The 21,742-nt window shown below is 41.0% G+C and overlaps 1 non-coding gene across 1 annotated transcript; it reads left to right on the top strand.

Moving 5' to 3' along the window:
- Nucleotides 1–1,429: 1,429 nt before the first annotated feature.
- Nucleotides 1,430–1,490, top strand: LOC142447560 (U7 small nuclear RNA). The gene has a single exon (XR_012784243.1). It is a non-coding gene; the product is annotated as a U7 small nuclear RNA (small nuclear RNA).
- The last annotated feature ends 20,252 nt before the right edge of the window (nt 1,491–21,742 follow it).

Raw genomic sequence — 21,742 nt, 5'->3', positions numbered from 1 at the left:
ATGATTTGTTTTTCAATAAAACTGTCCAAATATTTTAAATAATTAAAGGGATTTCAGAAAAGTTGAATATATTTCCAAACAACACCCTTATCAAACAGAATGTTTTTATTAACAAGAAAATTCTCCTGTATCCAATTCTAAAAAAATGCCCTTTTTCATAGGTAACTGCTACTCTGATCTCTATTTTTATAAATTAGTTTAGTCTATTATCAAGTGCAATATACCATTCACTTTTTAAATATACAGCACTGAAGAAGTGCTTTTGAGGTTTAATCATTGTGTTTCAAATGTGAGTAATATGTATATATATGAATATATTTATACAAATGCATAATATACAATACTGTTCATGCCTAAACAACAGCAATGAAACTTTGAAATGCCTCGGGATGTGCAGGGATCTGAAAGAGAGATTATGCTGAGTGAAGTTAGTGAGTCACAACAGGACAAATACTGTCTGAGTCCACTGATGTGAGGAACATGCATGGGCTTAGGCTTGTAGGACATCCAGTCTGCTGGCCAGGAGGGTCAGACAACCTGGTAGAGAGCCTGACCACTGCCAATGAAGCAGACACCATCTGCTTAAGGGAAGTATTTTGAAGGTCACTTTGCCAGACATCACCTGCGATCAAATGGTCAAGGGAGGGAAAGAGGATGCTGTCTACCGAGTGGCTGCCATGTAAGTCTATGATGAGGTCCCATTCCAGACAGGGACAGCCCATCAGAGGGATGAGTGATACTGATGGGGAATAAGGTGCAAGAGAGGGGAAAGGAAGCAAACCTGCCTGGGGACACATGAATGCTTGTGTATTGGTAGGAAAAGAAAGAGGACCAACATCCAGGAAAAAAATGACTGAAAATGCCTTTGGGGATACTGGGGGGGGTGGTGCCTTTGGTGGTATGCATCTAATGGGCCACATTGACACTGGCTTATGGGTGCTTCCTGGGAACCCAGGCCAGGTGCCATGGGACACTGGGACATGGAATCCTGATATCTAAGGCGCAGGGCAGGCTCCAGCGGCGGCCTCAGTGAGATCCCAGTGACATCTCCACTGGGTGAACTGGGTTCTGTCCCAGATATGCTGGAAACCTGAGGAGTTAAGTCAGAAAATGCACAGTCTCTGGAGAAGTGGAAGGCAGCGGATACCAAGATCGTGGAACTGTTGATAGATGGACTGTTGATTGATGTCTTCCTCCATCAATGCCCTAGATGCTGTATTAAGAGATGTGTTATTCCAACAAACCTGTCACCAACATTCTCAGTGATGATTATTGGAAATTTCCTAGGCAATCAACCCCCGTTGTTTGTAAATAGCATCCAGCCATGAAAGGAGTGCTTCTGTACAAGTGAATAACTTAAGAATTGTGATATGGAGTTAGCTATATTGCCCAATAGCCATCTCTCAACAGAGCTGTAAAAAATTAGTAGCAGTGCTACAGTTCTTTTAGAATTTGTCTAGCAGATTTTCTGGTTTTCCCAGAAAACCCCCACACACCGGTAAAACAGTTATTTAACAACAACAACAACAAAAATTAGTAGCAGGGGCTAATTGAAACAATCTTAACAGAAAATCATTATTCTCTAGGGGGATGTGGATAAGACTCTCTAGCACAGTGATTCAAAACCTTCCTAATGCTGCAACCCTTTAATACAATTCCTTATGTTGTGCTGACCCCTCCCAATAATAACATTATTTTAATTGCTACTTTATAACTTTAATTTTGCTACTGTTATGAGTTGGGTGACCCCTGTGAAAGGGTCATTTGACCCTCAAAGCGGTCTCGACCCACAGGTTGAGAACTGCTACTCCAGCATAAATTAACAAGGAGGTTTTGAAAGGGAGCCAAAGGCAGATAAAAACAAACAAGCAGCAGCAACAACAACAACAACAAAACATAGATCCATGAATGGGGTTGAGGCTTGCATTAAATCCTAGTTCCAATTTAAGAACAATTATTTCTTACATCATGGCACTGCCCAGTTCTCGCTCTCAGGTCAGGAACACAGAAGATTTGGGTCCTATAGCAAAATGTGGTGAAGAAATTAGATGTTGCCCGGCTATCAGATAAAAAAGCATCTGGGGTTTTAAAGGCTTGTCTTCAAACAAGCAGTGATCTAAGTGAGATGTCAATTAAATCCACATGGAAGAAGCACGCTATCACCAGTCCCTAAAGGACTGTAAATCACATAATCCAAATTCGAAGGAGGGATTGTATCAGAGGATAAATTGTGAGAATCTGGTTTGCAGAAGGCTATGGATGACAGTGGAAGCCCAAGACACATTTGTGGGATCCACGGAGGAAACCAGACTCTGGTGATTTCCCTCTACCCACAATTGAGGGAGGGGAAGAAAGTTGCTGTTACCAGAGCTAACTGGAGAGATGGCTGTGGAAGAGTAAAGGGATAAACCTGACCTGAACTGTTAAAACTGTGCCACTTATCTCCCCTCTGATGCTGGACTTGCTCTAGTTTTCAACATTTTCTGTAATGTTGTTTTGTTTTTGTTTGTTCATATTAGTGTTTACCTCAGAGCTGCTATGTCATTGAGGTCCCCCTCTTAAAGTTGTGTTTTGCATGTTTCAGTATATGAAACCCAGGATTAACACACGTGTAGGGACATCACGTCCGATAAGGGTGGGGGTCAGACGCACAGTGGTGGTGGAGGGGTAAAAGGGAGATCACGTCAAGGGGCCCCAGGAAGGAAGAGAATGTTGGGAAACGGATAGTGGTAGCAATTGCACAGTTCTGCTCGATGTGATTGACTATGGAGTGATAGGATATATGTACTAACTCCCAAATGCATTTAAAAGATGGGGGTGGGGGTGGGGAAGAGATAGCATATGAGTAAGAGGCTGAATGAAGTACTAAACGAAGAAGGTCAAGTTGCACAGAAGGCTTAGCCAAAATAAGGCTCCAGGGATTGATGAAATGCCAATTGAAAAGCTTCAAAAAGCTGGTGAAGCACTGAGAGTTCTCACTCGTCTTGGTCAGAACACTTGGAAGACAGCTGCTTGGCTCATTGACTGGAGGAGATCATTTTTGTACCCACTTCAGTGAAGGTGACCCAACAGAATGTGGAAATGAAAGAAAAGTATTATTGACATCACATGTAAGTAAAATGTTACTGAAGATAATTCAACCACGGTTTCTAGATAACACTGATAGGGAATTACCAGAGGTTCAGGCAAGATTAAGAGGATAAGAAATAAGGGATATCCGTGGTGACATTAGATGGATCTTGGCAGAAAATAGTAAATATCACAAAGATATTTATTTATTTGTGCTTCATTGGCTATGCACAAGCATTACATTTTATGAACCATAAGAAACTATGGATAGCCTTGAGGAGACGGGGATTTCAGGACATTTTAGTGTGCTCATGCAGAACCTGAACATGGATCTACAGCGAGTTATGGAAATCAAACAAAGGGGCACTGCAGTGTTAAAAATCAGGAAAAGTGTTCAATAGGGTTGTATCCTCTCACTGTACTTATTTAATCTGTATGCAATCGAGCAAATACTCAGAGAAGCTGGATTCATGAAGAACAATGAAGTGGCAGGATTAGAGGAGGTTTATTCATAAACTGTGATACACTGATGACACAATCTTACTTGCTCAAAGTGAGGAGGACTGGAAGCACTCGCTGCTGAAGATCAAGGATCACAACCTTTAACAGAAACTACAACTCAATGTAAAAGAGATAAAATCCTCACAATAGGGCCAATAAATAACATCGCGATACCTGGAGCAGGGATTCAGCTTGTCCAGGATTTCATTTAGTTTGGATCCACCAGCAATGCTCCTGTAAGCTGCAGCCAAGATAGCAAATGATGCATCGCATTGGGTAAATGTGCACACAAGACCTCTTTAAAGGGTTGACAATCAAGGGTGTAACTTTGAGACTGAATTGTACCTTACCTAAACCGTGGTGTTTTCCATCAATCTCACATGAATATGAAGGTTGGAGAGGGGAAGAGGAAGGCTGAAGGGAAATGAATGCATTTTAATTAAGCTGTTGGAGAAGGACATTGAAATTACCATGGTTTAAAAAACAACACCAATAGATGTTCTTGGAAGACAGATAGCCCAGATGCCCCTCAGCAGGAAGCGTGGTGGGACTTTATCTCAAGGACTTTGGGTAAGTTATCAGGAGAGACCAATCGGTAGAGAAGGACATCATATTTGGTAAAATGGTGGGGCAATTAAAAAGACGAAGGCCTTTGATGAGATGGAGAGACAGGGTGTCTGCAGCAATAGGCTGCTCCATAAGAACATTTCTAGGGGTCCCACAAGAAGGCACGGTGTTTCTTTCTTTGGTACATCAGGTTGCTATGAATCAGAATGGACTCAATGGCACCTCACAACTACCAAAAAAAGTCAAAAGTGAGGTATGGGTTTAAATGTTTTTAAGACATAGCCAAACAGTTTTAAGAGGTTATTTTATTGTCTTAAAGTTTAACCAGAATATTTAGGAAGTCACCTTGTACCTTGTTGTATAACATAGGTAATAATAACATAATAATTTTATGTTACTAGATGTTTGCTAAGGATCCCACATGGTGCTATGGTTAAGTGTTTGGCTTTCAAGAATCAGAATATGTAATTTAAAATTTAGATAGCAGTGTCTTAGCTGACAACACTACTACTACATAGAAGAAAGAAGTTCAGGTTGAACGGAATACCTGGGGCAAAGCAAGATTCCAGGATTTAGTAGGATTAAAAAAAAAAAAAAGGGACATGGTTTCAGAAAATGGATGCAGCCCTGGAAGGGCGCCTCCTCTATGCTGAGATATCTGGAAAATGGCACCATGGCCAGCCTCGTGGAAGAGATTCATATTTCTGTCCTTTTTCCAAGAAAGATAACTTAATAGAATGTGGAAATTATCCAACAATATAATTGATATCACATGCAAGCCCAAATATCTTGAAGATAATTCAAAAGCGGTTGCAGCATGCTGTGGCAAGGTGCTCCCAGAAAGCCAAGCCTGATTCTGATGAGGGCGCGCAAAGACGCAGAGCACTGTGGGTGGAGCTGGGTAAACTGCAGTGGGAACCAGAACTGTCCGTGTTTTGTTGATTCTGCAAAGGCTTCTGATTTTATGTGGAACACACCAAACTACAGATAAAACTGCAAAAAATCCCCCAGGTTACACACATCCAACTTATACACAACTGGGAGGTGTGAGGCAACCCACATAAAGGCTTGTATATGAACATTTTAAAGTGCATACAACAATTAGTAGTAGCAAATTGACACTAATTGCCAATGCACATTAGAAAGCAACTTCTTCACTTTATAAAATATTAATAAATTCCTAGTGTGATGGTTTGCCCAAAGCAAATTACCATGCACCTTTTGAATTTGGATAAAGAAGACAGTAACTATTTTCTTTATTGTTTTGCTGTTTCTTTCTTCATATGAATGAACTCAATTCCAAGAAACTCATGGACACACGTGGATGCTTGCAAAGAAGCAGACATGGTTTCTAGGTTAATAAGAAAAATGAAGTCAAAGAGATCCTTGGGCTGCTGTGCTTCCTAGGGAAATCCTACTGGTAGTTTTTTACACACATTTCTTATCATTCAGGTGAGCAAGAAAGATGCTTTAGCAGTGAGTCAATATGAGTCATTCAATGTAGCATCCTCAAATGAGCAAGAGGCTCTGTTGAGTTTGACTTGTTTTGTTTTTGTTTCCTGTTTTGTATTGTCCTTTTTGTAAGACACACTCCAACTCATAAACATCTTTATTAACACTATTTTTCCTCTCTGCCTTTTAGAAAGTAGATGTTTAAAAATTCTTGAATAATATACATTATTAGTGGAAATTCCTTTTTAAGTGGTGTTAATTGGAAAGCAGGCTTGGTAAAGTAGAAGGGCGGTGAGAAAAGAGCACTCTCATTGAGATGAATTGATTAAGCAGCTGCAGCGATCGGCTCCAACTGAACACCTGTGAGAATGGCGCTGGGCTGGACAGGGTTTCATTTTGTTGCACACACGTAGTTTCAACTTGATGGCATCTAATAATAGGGGAAAACATAAAACGAGTATGAATGCAGAAAATACCTTTTCTATTTACTGTATCAATCATATATTTTATTTTATTTTTAAGTTTTTCAACTTCTAAGTCTACAGATATCTGAATTATCTGGCTTAGAAAATATATGGAATAATTTCACACTATATGCATCTTCCTCAGCACAATGAAAAGGGAGAAATGCCCCTCTCTGATTTTTAATGTTGTAGCATTAAAATCTCAGACCTGGAAATGAGATGAGGAGGATTATTCAGGGGAAAAGAAAACAACATGCATTAGAATACAGGGAGACACCAGCTCCCAGAAGTGAGGTCTGGTGATCCCAACTACAGAGTTTCTAACTAAGACAGGCATCTTGTCAGCAGTAAAATGATTACTACAGTACTTTGATAGGTTTGTCTTTGTATAAAGTTATAGCAAGGATGGTTATGGGTAGGTCATGTGTTTCTATTGGGTAATTCCATACAGAGGCTTACAGTGATTGGTTCCTGGTGCTAATTACAGAGGTTTTAATCGTAGTCACACCACTGATTGATGTTTCTAAAGCTTTTACCAGATGTCTCGGGGATTTTCTACAACCATTTGATTCAAGTCCCTTATTTATCAGAAAAAGCTTGTAAAATACTGTGGGTCTAGAACGTTTTCGTCAAGTTCTCAGTGGTGAATGCCTTAGAGGTAGCCAGTTTGTTCTTTGTCTGGAAGGTCTGCTGAAAACTGTTGAAGAACAGAGTGTTAAAGAGAGCAGACTCACCTGACTCACACCTGCTGTAAGATGACGTGAAGACCCCAGAAGACCCGGTGCATTTGGATTCTAGAGTAAGTGAAAACTCGTGAAAGTACCACGGAGAGCCAGAAGAAGGAACACATTTGTCTTGAAGGTAATAAAGAGCAGGGATGGTGAGCCATCCTGTCATGTTCTTTGATGTCTTATCCGGGAGATCAGTTTCCAGAAATGGACATCACACTTAGTACAGGTTCAGTGTCAGAGGCAGACCCTCAATGCGATGGATTGACACAGTGGCTGCAATAACCATCATGAGGATGGTGCAGGCTCAGCAGTGTCTGACTCTGTTGTACCTAGATAGTATCACTATGAGTCAGTACTGACTCCAATGCACTTACCAACAATAGCAAGGAAACTTCAGGGGTGGGGGGCAGGGGGGAAATCACAAATCCTCCTTTAAAACAATTCTTTTTAATACATTCCGGTTAAGAAAATATTTTTAGCACAATATTATACAAAAACCACAGCAGTGTCCAGCTTTCCTTCCTTCGAGTCTATTTCTTTCACATTTGGACTTTTTCACAAAGGGAAATATTCCTGTGTTCCCCTCGTTTCTAGCAATTTAAAAACCAACTAACACTCACCCATGACAAATCTTAGTTGACTGTTGCATGCAGGTACGCAAGCCGCGTCCTAGACAAGCATGCAGAAAGACCAATCTGATTCATGAAAAGACTTAACATAATTCGTTTATCTAGTTGTGGTCAAAAATCATTTATGGACTTATCTTTTAGATTAATTTAGGAAGAGGAGTACTGAAACACCTAATGAAATAATAGTGCACTACGTGCAATAGCAAGGCCACACCCACACATACTCCCACACACACCCACACTGTAAAACTCAGAAATGGAAGAGCTCACCAAGTTCAAAATGAAAGCTAGGCTCCAAAAAGTAGTCTAACAGGTGATGATGTGATGGTTTTAATAAATTTCAAATGACAATATGGAATAGTTAACATATGTTATTACTTCTAGGTATGAATGCATATACTCAAGATAATTTAAAGCATGTTCATACTTTAAATTTACATAGCCATGTTCATAGTAACATAATTTATAAAAGCGAAGTCAAAAGATAGGAAAACAGACATCAGCAACAAGTGACCTTCAATTGATGAGTGTATGAGCAAAGGGTGGTACAGCCATCCAGATCATGAAGCAGGATTTGCATAAACGAAGGAAGTGTAACAAAACAACAGAACATCCTTAGCAATAACTCAGGATGGCTTACTAATAGTTGATGAAGTGTTGATGAACTTTGCGATGTACAGTCCACGGGGATTAGGCACCTGAGACTTCACACTATCTGCACTATTCAATGTACATGAAATATTAAGAATAGATGCATCTTATGAGACATAAATTAGACTGGTGGGGGGTGAAAATGGTAAGTGATTACTAAAAGATTGGTATTTATTTGCGGAGATGGGGAAAATGTTCAGAAATTAGATAGTAATGATTATTTCATAACCTGTGAATATATGAAAACCCCTGAATTATATATATATTTCATACCTAACTTAAATTTTAATAAAGCTGCTAAAATATTTTGCACTTTATAGAGAGCCTAATCTTAGTGTAACTCTGAGAATTCTTGATGTCCTGTATCCAGCTGGTTGGTCTAGTGCTGAGCGTCAACACAGGTCAAGTTGTGGCAGCTAAGTGAACCTTTTCTCTGAACTTTCAAATAAGTACATGTTGAACTCTGAAATTCTCAGTTCACGGCCAGTAAGTCGATTCTGACTCAGCAACTCTACAGGACAGAACAGACCTGCCTCATCTTTCTCCTGTAGAGTGGGCAGTGGTTTCCAACAGGTGGCCATGCAGTTGGCAGCCCAACGTGTGATCCCGACACCACCCCAGCTCCTTCCCGTCTAACTCTTGAAAGCCATACACACTGTTTCAGATCTCAGTTTACTTGTGACATTGCAGAAAGAAGAGCATGAACAACTCTGCTATTGTCCCTCTGGAGTGGAACTGTCTTCTGCATCAAGGATCCTCAAGGCACAGGGAACTTGGAGTCCAGAGGCCATGCTCCCTGCTGCGCTTTTCTCGCTTGCTAGTAGTGAAAGACCCTTCTTGCTTCTGAGATGGTTGATTTTATACCCAGCAGGATCTCAATCATAATGAATCTTGTTAAGAATCACTCACAGCTGACTCATAGAATAGAATCAATATCTCTCCCCACTTTCTTGCCCAGTTCCATGAGGGAAATGAAGCATGTTTGGTAAGAATAACAAAGACCATGGCCGGCAGGGTCCTATGAAAAAATTCACTGGAATAGACATAAAAATGTCTTCAATAAGAAAGTTAGTTTTGGTCTCATGAAGATTGACTGTGAATTCCAGTTAATCCTTTCAACTGCTTACCTGGACCTATTTGTTGAGCCTGAGTCTGCCATATCTGCTGCAAAAGATAAGAAAATAGAAATGACTCGTCTACATGGTTACTAGACCGAAGACATCAGAATGAATATTAAGTTGTTTTGCACTGTGACCCACAAGCTAGGCAATTCAATACCACCAGCTGCTCCTTGTGGGGAAATCCGGACATTCGCTCCCATGCAGACTCTCAGTCTTGCAGTTTCACGTGGGGGGGGGGGGCAGTGTGTTGTTAGGTCCCTGTGGGTCTCAAGGAGTTGGCATAACTCAAGGCAAAGGGTTTCAGAAATGTGAACTAAACAAAATGTGTGGCATGCACCAGTGTTATTCCCTACTATTATTTTCCTTATTTTAATTAATTATTGGGTACCCATGCATACTTGTGGAGGACACAACGAAACGACCCTTTTCCAAACTAAGGAGGAAACGATGAGAACATTTTTTTAAGAAACAAATCGAAATACACATTTTTTCCTTATAGCAAGAGTTATAGTTGAGTGGACGGTAGTGCTGGGTTTCTGTGAACGGAATATATTCAAAGGAGGTTGATTTCTATATGCCACATTTTAAAGTGGTTCTGTTTCTTACTATTATCCAAGGGGCTGATTTTCCGTTCACAAAATGTCTTGTCTATTTTAGTAATCTGTGAGATTAAAATATTATGTGTTCTGTGTGCATATCATCAACTTTAATTCCTTGAAACACACACACAACAGATAGTTAACATTTAAACTTGCATTCTCTTTTAAGTAAAAGCTTTATAACAAATACATGACCCTACAAATAATATGTTTGGAAATAAAGTTAAATGCATCATCTAAATGTTATTTTACTTGAGTTTTCCACGAAGATGAGGTATGAACGGATCGCTCTGAGTAGGAATCCCAAGGTCAGTTCATTTCTGTTCTTGGAAGTCTTCGGTGTATTGCTCCTTTTTGGAGCACCCCCTTTGCCTCAATCTCCCTGACGTGCGGTCCTAGGCGGCCCTACGCGTCGCTCCTTGATGCCCTTGAAATGAAGTTCTGGCCTAGATGAGTGTGCTTTAGTTTCTTCATTTCTACGCCAAGGAGCCCATCAATGCCTGCTTCTCTCAGAGGTTTGTTGTCGTTCGTTTTAGCAAACACTCATGTAGTCAGAAGCCGCAATGCAGTCTATCAAGTTTTAAAGGTCGAAGTCTTGAACACCGGGTTGGTGAAGTTGGTTCTCTTTTCCATTGATCACATTTGCCAAGTATTGCTTTGTGTGAGTTGCTTTATTTCCTTTTTCTCCTTCTTCTTCTTCTGCTTTTTTTTTTTTTAAACAAATGGGGATCATTGAGATGGGACATTCTTTAGGGTAAATTTGTAAAACAGAGAAAACAGGTGCGTCTTTAAATCCCTGGACGCCTTTCTCTTCTCTCTCCTTGACCAGTCTCACCCCTCAGGCCAGGGCCCTTTCAGCTCAGGCGATCAATTCCAACCCCCATCAGCTGCTGGAGAACCCAGATGGAAAGCAGAAGAACGCGGGACATTTCCCAAACCCAGGCCCCAGTAAGCGCCCCAGGAGCCCTGAAGCCTCTCCCAGTCCACGCTGGCAGGTGATGAGGCTTGCAAGGGCCTGGTGGGTCCAGGTTGGACTTCTGGACGCCACTCGCTTGGCTGCCCTTCACCGCCCGCAGGCGGCGGATGCTGCGCGTCCCTAGTTAGAGCCACGGGTTAGGCGCCCTCTTCACCAGGAGCGCCTCGCCACTGCACGGGTCCTGGGCGCGGGGACCCTCTGTGCCTGAGACTCTGGGCGCCAGCATCTCCCTGGGCGGGCGGTCTCCCCTCTCGCTGAGGACGCCTGTCCGCTTTCAGACAGATGAGAGTCGCCCTCGCCGCGCCGCCCCTCGCCAGCCTCGGGGGAAGTGGGACTCCGAGACCCGCCCTGGCCCGGGCACCGCCCGGTGACCCGAGCACCCCCGCCCGTCCCCGCCGCCTCCAGCGCGAGTGACAGCGCGCCCCCAGGCTGGAGCGCGGCGGCGCCCAGCGATCCCGGGGCAGGGCTCGCCTCGCTGGTGACATCACGCGAGGAGCGAGCTCCTCGCGCCCAGCGCCTGCCTTGGCGAATCGTCAGTCCGTGTGTCCATCTCCGTTGGTCGGTCGCTGGAGAGAGCTCCTCTCCTGCCAGGGACAGAGCCAGAGCGAGGCACCAAGCAGCGACAGGACCCCAAGGAGGCGAGAGAGCGAAGGCAGCGAGGGAAGGAGGACCCCGGCCGGCGACAGGATGAAATTCAGCCCAGTGCACTACTTGCTACCGCTGCTGCCGGCGCTGGTGCTCAGCAGCAGGTAAGTCCAGGGGCGCCGGGACCAGGCAAGGAGAGGGGCTGGGGGGAGGTGGGGTCGCCAGCGGGTGCCAAGGACAAGCACTTGTCTCTCTGCCTAAGTTGGCAGGTCTCTGCATTTGGCTCTGACATCCTCCGGGGAGAACAAACCTTTTTCTCTAGTTCCCCAGCCCCTTGAACAAAGTCCTAGGACTGCTCTGAGGACAGGGGGAAGGGATTTTCTTCCCAAAGGTACCTTATTTCCTTCTAGCCCTGATCGTAGCAAATGGATCACACGTGGGTGACAAAGAGATCAATATAAATAAAGAAAACAGATGGGAGACTTGTCACCAGGCAGTGTCCTTCATGGGAACTGTGAATGGTCTCGGCTACCCATCCGCGCCTAGCTTGTCTTCTGATTTAAGGTGCAGAGATCCAGGGTCAACAGTTTAACCCTGGATGATTCTAACCCTTATACAAAAGTTGCTGAGCTAAACTCGGCCGCCTTCATCGCCAGTAGCCTTAGCGGTCTCCCTGCATTTTCGTGTGGCTCTCAGGTGCACAGGTCTAATCAGAGAGCACACAAACCGATTAAAAGTTGAAGACAGTTTCTGGGTGCCCATGCAGGGACCCTAGCCGGAAACAATTGGGCACTGTGTTCCATCACTGGCTGTGGATGGGTCTTTAAACCCAAACACAGAAGAGCTATTTTTAGTGGAGGCTTAAAACGCAATGATTGAGAGTAGTTTTGTGACTCCCCACTCTTGGTCAAGTCCCAAAGTTGGTGATCGGACTAGCTTCCTTCCCCAAGAGCAGCACAAAGCAGGACTGTTTCCTTGCCCAGGGCGGCCTTTATTCTGTGTGACCCTAAGGATCACATTGGCACCAACTTCATTTCCTTGGCTACTATAAAAGAAAGTGGCCCACACAGGATGCGGTTCCCTTCACATTCACAGGGACAGAAACCTCTGAGCATGCATGTGATGGCACAGGGAGTGAGGGGTCTGGTTTGATCTAATTCTGAAATTGAGAAGGATGAGGAAATCTCATTGAGATTTGAGAGAGTAACAATCGTGTGTGCGTTCTTTGTCTACCCACCGCATTCAGGTCAGTGTAGTCAAACTTTCTTTTGAGCGTGGGGCTACTGGCTCTGCTCTGATCACTTCTAATGTACTCTTCCCTTGCACTGCAAAGCCCAGTTGGCCTCCCTGTTTTCAAATGTAATGAGAGTTATCATCTTCAGTTCCTCTCAGCTGTGCTTGCCCGTTGGTTTCTTAAAATTCAAATGACTTTACAGAAAACCAGTTTGCTCCCCAGAGTCATATTAGTGTGTTCCAATTACTGAGGACATTTTAATATTTCTGGTAAGCTTTAAACAGCTCATAATGCAAATGGTGTAGCACAGTTTTCCTATGAAACTTCCTGACATTCATTCTGAATTCTTGCATTATGGGTTAATCATAAGTATGGATATTTCTGAAGATGGGAGATTTTCAGAGTCTGAGCACTGAAGTAGAAGTAGTTGCTAGCTAACATATACACAAAATAGTAAAAACTTAACTAATGCAAACAGACCAGAGGAGTTAGAAAGACAGTGAAAAGTCCTACTGTTGTAAATATATCTTTGTTTTTTTTTTTAAAAAAAAACAGCGGTAATTACAGTGTGTGCAGAAAACTCTATAGTGACTTCTCAAGTTTTAATCCTGGTTATGGAGGATGAGAACTAAAGGCCATCACATTTATTTAAATCAAAGTGTCAATATCTATGAGGATACATCCTTTAAAATGATCAACATGCTCATGAGAACAAAACTGAATCACCCTTGATTAATTTTAGGTATAAAACTTCCAAAAATGTTCATCATATGTGAAAATTGTGATGGCAGGTTCTTCTTCAAATCCACTTTCAGTTACTGAGTTTTCAAGACGTGCTTGCTGGGGAGAAAACACTGAAACCTTCCCAATCAGTGACTCGTCTGATTAGTGTGACTCGTCTGTAGCAATTGCTTTCATTTGAGACCCACGGTATTTTGTGACTCCTAGGAAATTTAAAAATGAATGTGGTACTCGCACGATGTCATCTTGCAAGAAGAGATTCTGGTCTAATGTTTTCTAACAGAAGGCTGTTCTCTTGGCAATATGCAAGAGCTTTGTAAGCGTGTGGTTAATGAGCGAGCTAGAGCCTCCGCTGAGCAGGCTTGGGAGAACAGTTGCAGTGGGAGAAGTGTGAGAGGTGAGCGTGTGTTCCTGCTGTGGGAAAGTGTGTAGATCAGCCATGGCACCTGTGACCATCGTTCTCTAGCTAGAGAGTCCCGTTACGGTGATTCCTTAGCCAGTGGTCTATAGGGGGAAGCAGATGCAAGTCTATGTGCATAGATTAAGTTGAATTAAATTGCAGAGGGTGATAACCGCCAGGTTTTCCCAGAGTTTTTGGATGATGTCACCTGTCTTTTATTATCAAGTTCTTTTTATCATGTGGAGAATATGGAGCTGAGACTCGTGATGCAGAATTGTATTTATTTTGACATCCTTCCTCTGGGCAGAGCTTCTGCATAACTGGATACTACCCTTTGCTACATAGCTCAAGTTCAGATCTGCTTTTCAGGTGACCCTACTTTGTCCAACAGTCCTGTTACCTGAAGCAGAGTTGGCCATAAAGAGAATCACTATCCCATAATATTCTACCCACAGCAATGACAGCTCTCAAACGATTCTGCCTTTCAAACCTTCATTTTTTGAGTAGATTTTTGAGTCTGTTTACTCCTCCTCACTTATTTTGATAGAAACTTTTAATGTGGACGCACAGCACGCAGTTCTTCATTTTTACCACAGAGAACATCAGTGCACTTCAAGCAGAGTTGTCCTCAAAGAGAGCTAAATGTCCACCTTCAACAATAGTCCCGCATTTCGCTCTTTTTCTGGTAAATCCCCTAGAGTTAAGGAGAACTGTTTAATCGCTTGACACATGATCTCTCCTGTTCAGAGAGTGCATTAAACTGCAAACATGCAAGGTAGTGATATGAATAATGCAGTGAACACAGAAAGCTATTTAACCTGTACACAAGTAATTGTGGTCAGAAAAAGCAACTGTGTGTACCAGTTTAATAGCTACAGTGTAGACTGATTGTGCCTTTTAAGTAGCTTCGTTCTGGAGAAGTATTAAATTGCTATTCCAAGGCACCCAGTAATTCACTTCAGAAAGAAGTAGTCGAAGGATTGAAAAGAATGGTGGGGTGAAAAATTCTTTAGATGTCCCTGGTGAAAAGGGTCCCGTGGAGTGCGGGGAAGGCTTGTGCTGTAGTCTGCTGAACCACTGTTCCTTTGTGCTGCGCTTCCACACTTGATGCCCTCGGTTTGAATGGCTTTAAATGGCTTAATAGGGAGAGAGGCTTGGCAGGGGAAGAGTGAAGGTCTACTGACTCCTGGTGTGTTTGCATCAAGCAAGAACTTCAAGTAGATGTTCGGTTATGGTCCTTCCAATAGAAATCACTGTAGAGGTCTCTCCAGGACCCTCTAAGCAACAGGCATGCCTCATGCTTAGTTTGGAATCTATTTTAAGATGATGATATATATTTAAGATTTCCTAATATATATTTAACATTCACTCTACTCCTTAATCTACCTCAGGATTAAGTTGATTTTATTTTTGGTTAAAAAGAACGGTAAATATTGCAATAAACACACAATAAGTACCCAAGACATTTACTTTTGGGAAAATGAATTTAAAGAGAGCTGTCTTAATTGTAACTCCCTAGAATTGGTATCTAGAATTGGTATCCAGTGAGTTGGAGGTTGATTTTCTTTTTGATTTCTTTTCCTTCCAAACCCTCATCACAATGTGAGGCTGTAGCACCTGCTTTTTGATCTTACATACATTTCTTCCCTGGTGAGGGGAGCTTTACTGTTCTGCAAAACTGCATTGGAGAAGCGACTTTTCTTTAGCTACAACATATTAAGCAAATATTTCAAATTTCAACTCTAGCCTTCAGATGCCCATTCTGAAAAGACGTTTTAAAGCTTACTAATTTGAGGATTGTGAATTAAATGCTGCCCATGACACAAGATCATGACATCAGAAATATTTATGATATGACTAGACAAACAACCTAAACCAAATGTCATATAATTGGAAGCATTGAGCATTCAATCAGGAAGTCAAAATCACTGCAAGTGCTGAGAGATGGGTCTGGTTCAATGAAAGTGATTTTGTTGGTTTGTTTTCATATGTACTGTGAGCACATGTATGAGTGCATGCGCACACTCACATGCATGCGCACACTCACATGCATGCGCACACTCACATGCATGCGCACACTCACATGCATGCGCACACTCACATGCATGTGGATTTGTTTTTATTTTCCACCTGACATTCCCTCTACCGAGGGGAGATCCATATAAGTAAGCTGGTTGAACAAACAATAAGTAGAAATAAGAAGTAATGGACGATCCAAAACAGTCTTTTGAACTTGTCTTCAGTCCTTTAGAGATATATTTGATGTTTTCATTGTCATATACCATCCTTGCAATAAGTCAGTATAAAAAGGAGTCATTTATAAAAGTGTATTTCCACAATTGGATCAGATACAAAAATAATCACATATAAGGCAAGATTGGCTAAACATGAAAGTTTGAAACACAGTTCTAAGTGTGGATGTAGGAGAGCAAATGCAACACCATCAAGGGATATCAGAACAAACTTATTTTATCTTGGAGAAATTAGAGTAATGAATTGATTTAAATATCTTACACCAGTAGTTGGTTGTGGGATGGTAATTTACTTGTTCCTTTTTCTGTTGTAAGCCTGGCTACTCATAGAATCATCATGAGAGAATAGTTGTAAGGACTTAGTTAAACTGGCAAAGGGGGTTCATGCAGTCCCTGAAGCACACACAGTGTTTAATAAGGGGTTAACCTGTGCATATGTTACTGAATTGTTATTACAACCATCCTTGTATTTGTGGTCAAATCATGCATTCGCCTGTATGAGCATACAAGAATAAATGAAAATGTGGATGTATTTCAATTTGATGATGTCATGTTTAAAGATAAGTTATAATTTTAAAAGAGCGTAAAGGTCAGCAAAGAACAGAGGATGTAGGAGGTGTCATGAGGGCTACTCAGCAACTAGAGCACTTCTCGGAGTGTCAGAGGCAGAGCGGAACAGAGTACACTTGTTTCACTGTCAGGGACATCTGGATGACTAAGTTTGATCACATAGAACATGGATTTGCACTGGAATATCTTTTTAGCTGTTTAACTTGCGTGCCTTTGGGAAATGTAGTGGTGTTTACATTGTATACATTAATTATCAAAGTACTTGGGATGAGCATGTCAGTAAATAAAAAGATAACTGCAAACTAAATAAGTATTATTTTCTCATTTTTCATTGGTTTCGTTTTAGAGTAGTAAGCGCTAAAATATATAAAGGCTTAGAAAAAGCAGCATTAAGCATCTGCTCTTGATACTATCTAGGGGGGACAATTTTGGAGCCATTCATCTCGAAGAATCCCAACTATCATATATGTGAACAAGAAGCACAGGATCTTATACTTCCCTCATTTTGAGAACTCTTCCTCTGGAGATCATTAAAGTTTTCACATGTTATGTTATATCATAGTCTCTTTAGAGATGTACCATGACATTGTGATCATTACATGAAATATGTGTTTTAACTGTTGTCTTAGAGTGCGTGTACGTATGTTGACAATGGCATCTTTCAGCTAAGTGGTTCATAGTGCATTGGGTTATTTACTGCTAAAAGGAAATAAGAAATGTTGATCCTATTAAATCTACATTATAGAAATACCACATGCCTCCTTGAATAGGTAAGATCTTTTCTAAATTTATATAGAAAAGCAAACCATTCTACTTAGACACATGCTAAAGGTCAAGAAAGTGGAGAGCGTGCTCTCAGAAACTCTCACAAACACAGGGAGGCCTTGTTATCCCACTGGTGGCGATTGCATTGCAATTATGCCTGCCTTGTTTGATGCTGCTTTTAAGTATGTTAATCTTTTGAAGTGTAGTTTAAAGAGCCTGCTATTGGATAACATGCTGTGGATACAAGGCTGTGGTCTAGTTCAAAGCACTTTCTCTTAGAGATGAGAAAACCAGGGCCTTGAGAGGTTGAAACTTATTCCAGGTAAAAAAAAAAAAAAAAAAGCACAAGGAAATCCTGGTTAGAACCGAAGACTTTCCACAGGCTCTTTCTATTTTAAAAGATCGCCATTCTCCGTGGCACATCTCTTGTGTAACCAGTGAACACGTATAAATTTGGTGCCTTTAAGGTGTTCAGAACTACGAGTAATTAGAAAATAATTTACCAACAAACTCCTTGACTATATGTAATCATTTGATAGGAGGATCTACTATATTTAAAAATAATGATAGAAATGAAGAATTTGAACACCCTTTGGCAGTCTGTTTTGAATTGAGTTTTGAAGACTGAATTGGCCTAAAAAGGAATTCCAGGTCATTTCCAAAACCCAAAGCAGAGGCATTAATCAGTTCTTAGCATTGCACACAATTTATCTCTCGAAAGGTAGACCCAGAATGGTTTCTGTTGACCTTTCAGTTCTATTAATAAGGTGATATTTTTGGTGCCTTTAGCAACTTTTATGGAAACTATGTCCTATAAATGTAATTCCCAGACAGTTTTCCATATATTCCTCACTTGTTATACTCAGACTGTAACTGTGAAGTATTGCTGAGCACACAGCATACTTATCATCTGGAAAAGATTAGTGCCTAAATATGCTCACATCTAGCTTTACTGTACGGTGATCTTACAGTTCCTTTAGGTTCATATGCCTTTATACTTTCACCATGACTTTTGGACAATTCATACTTCTGTAAAAGTTTTAGATGAGGTAAGATGAGTTGTGCTCTACTGAATATATCACAAGTCCTGAGCATTGCGGAGAGTATCTTAACTGTGCTGAGGATTAAATTCCTCAACTATAATAAAATAGAAAATAATATCCTCCAGCATTTAAGATCATTCAGATTACAGAAAAATACATGTAAATTATAGCACAGTGAAAGGACCACAGTTGCCCCATGAAGTCCTTCAAGAAAAGCTAATGCACAATATTTAATATCATACATAATATTAAAAATGAACATGATGGTTCTATATAAGACACCCCAAATGAATCTACATCTAATTCAATATTTTATGGAAAATCAAAACTAATAATATCCTTATATGAAGTTGAAAGTTGCAGCCTTAAAACAGCCAAGTGAATAAAATCACCATCTATTTCGTGATAGGAAGAAAACCACACATGGTCGTGGGGTCCATTCTGACTCAGAGCTGCCAATGGACAGAGTAGAACTGCTCCTGAGCATTTCTGGGCTGTAGCTTTCTACCAGTGCAGAAAATCTCATCTTCTCTTACAGAGCAACTCATGGGGGTCAACCGTGAGAGTAGCAGCCCAACTCATAATCCATTATGCGACCAGGACTCCTGAAAAATACAGTGAGCAGGATGGTGGGCAGAAGAAAGGCATTCCCTTTGAAAACCTGGAATTTTATTCCTTTAGGTGGAAAAATGCATTTTAGAGGGCACTTTATCTAAAGTAATTTATGGAAAACGCTGCACCATAAATTCTAACGCTTGTTGATAATTGCTAAAGTAAAAACCATAAGCATTAAAGTCTCAACTTCGGCTTTTTCTAATCAGTTTCTCTCTTACTGAAGGTATAGTGGGACGAACAATGTTCATTCGCTCTCAACCTCCAAAACTTCGATTTGTTTGGATATTTGCAAGGGTTAATGGATATTTTAGGTCAGCTTCCATCTCATTTCCACCCTATGATTCCTTCCTGTGTGTCCTCCAGAGACTCACGGGGCAGTTGTACCCCGTCCCATAGCATGGCTGTGAGTCGGCACGGATGCATTGACAGTATGTTTTGATGCTCCATGGAAAGACAAGGGTTTCTAATTCCCCCACTCCCAGGCTTGTCTCAAATGACTTGCAGCATCTAGAAGCATTTGTTTCACAAGTAGCTGATTGATGTGGAGGGGGAGTGCCTCCAGAGATAGAATCAAACTGAAACATTGGGCCATCTTACTAGCCACGAAGTGACATTATGGAAGCCCATTCATATTCCTTAGCCACATTTTCCTCAACTACTACTTGTTGTTATACCAAATTAAAGTATCATCTCCAACACGTAGGAATGCTCACTAGATTACTGGTTTTATTTCATAATTTGATTGACGGGGCTAGAGAGCCATAATCTTACGAGAGTATACTTGTTTTACAGAGAGTGGTTACAAATTTATAATGGTGCCAGAGAGTGAGAAGTGTTGGTAAAGATATTTTAGAACTCACTTTTATGTTCACTTATTACAAATAAACTTATTTCAAATGCAATGGGAATTATATCTTACCTCCAAGCATATGCAGATCATTTGAGACCAAATTGAATTTATTTGTGGATCATTGAACTCTCAGTTAGGAAGAGCTTTAAATGCCTCTAACATCAACAAGAACAATATAAGAACATCATCTGACCTGGTCTCCATTTTAGGCCTCAAAATTCTAATTTATGTTGCGTCCTACAGCTACACATTCAATTGAAATTATATTTCCACAATATCACGTTGACATTTTAATAGAAGTCTTACTGATTAAGCCTGCTTTAACATGGAAGGATTGATGGGATTCATTTTTATCTAGGACACAAAGAATACCAACATGCAGAGAGTGGGAATTGTTTCAAGTAAGTGGTTCAAGAATGGGCTGAGCTTAGTCATGGTTTCCTCAGAGTGGTGAAGACAGAGATGGGCTGGAAGGGGAACATAAACCATCTAGCACACCAGGGATCTTTGAATACTGTGTGCAAGGCACATGGACCCTAAGCATGGATCTCACCCAGGCCCGCCTCTTTTCTGAGATTCGTAGTTATTCACAGCTTGCCTTTGAAGTAAGCCAGTCTTTAGCACTGGGCCAGGAAAAATAGTTTGAATAATTTTTTAAAAGAGCAATACATAAGCAAACACATGAAAAATTGAAGTGATAATGTCCACAAGCCTCAGATTTGGTTGAGATAACTTTGAAATGATGAGATCAATTTGATTTTCCCCTTCAGGTGCCTAAAATTGGCATGTGAGCTCATTCTACAAAGAAGAAGGTGACATCAAAGTGGAGGGGAACAGGGTTTTGTTTGGTTTCTGACACTGTTGTTTGGAAAGATACCAAACTAATTGTATGCTCTGTAAAATTGTTCTTTTAATTGATTATTTATACTTATAATTAACACGTTCCAAGAATATTTGGGAGGAGTAATTATGTCTCTGGAAATGTGTTAGCTGCTCAATTGCTATAATTTAACCCTTACAACTTTGCAACAGAATTTGCTTATTCCATATTTTATCATTAGGGAAACTGAGCTTCAGTACATCTGGTGACTAGTATTCATTCCCCCTAGCAGTCAGATGCATGCCCACCATTCTACAGAATACTTTATTAATGAAACTATAGCTGGTAACCTATTTAGTCTTTATTTGCATAAATCAGGGTTACCTAAAGTAGAGGATATCTCCCCTTAGGGGTGGGGGGTGGTGTGGGCACTGGAATGGTGGGGCAGGCACTGAAAAAAAGCAGATACTTACACTTTATTATTGATTGTGAGCTATGGTATAATACTTTTTCATTGCTAGGGGGCGATGAGGGTAATTTTCTTTTCCTGAAAAAGTGGCAATAAGTCAAATAAATTTAGAAAACCATGGTACAAGTGGACACTGTAATAAAATAACAGCTAATGCAAGTGTGAATAATGATTTTAGACCACGTTGATAATTGCCTATATGTTTTCATGCAAGGGACCAAGCTACATGGAAACTATTCTTAGAATATCTGAAGAAATTCATTTGTTAGAAGACCAGCAACATAGCGTAGAACCCCGGTACTCAGCCACATCAGTACTCGACATAATCAGGTTTTGTCGAGAAATGTCAACAACAACAAAAAATGCATCAGAGCTCAAGCAAAACATCGGAACCTGACGTGATGCACGTGATTTTAATAAACAAAGCTGTTCTTGTTTCGGTCAGTTGGCGTTAGTTGGCGTTGTTCGTGCGCTTTGTTTAAACCTTTGGTGGCTGTGTTCCAAGCATCTTGCTATAATTTTCTTAGTTTTCGTGGCTTTTTGTACTGTTTTTAGATAAAAAACATGGGTCCCAAGAAAGAAGTTTTTGAAAAGAATCATCATGCTAAGGAAATGGTTAACCTTGTTATCGAGATTGT

The sequence above is a fragment of the Tenrec ecaudatus genome, chromosome 4 (assembly GCF_050624435.1).
Source record: "Tenrec ecaudatus isolate mTenEca1 chromosome 4, mTenEca1.hap1, whole genome shotgun sequence".
NCBI classification, from domain to species: domain Eukaryota; kingdom Metazoa; phylum Chordata; class Mammalia; order Afrosoricida; family Tenrecidae; genus Tenrec; species Tenrec ecaudatus.
The sequence above is the reverse complement of the archived record's forward strand: the minus strand, read 5'-3'. Positions and strand labels throughout refer to the sequence as shown.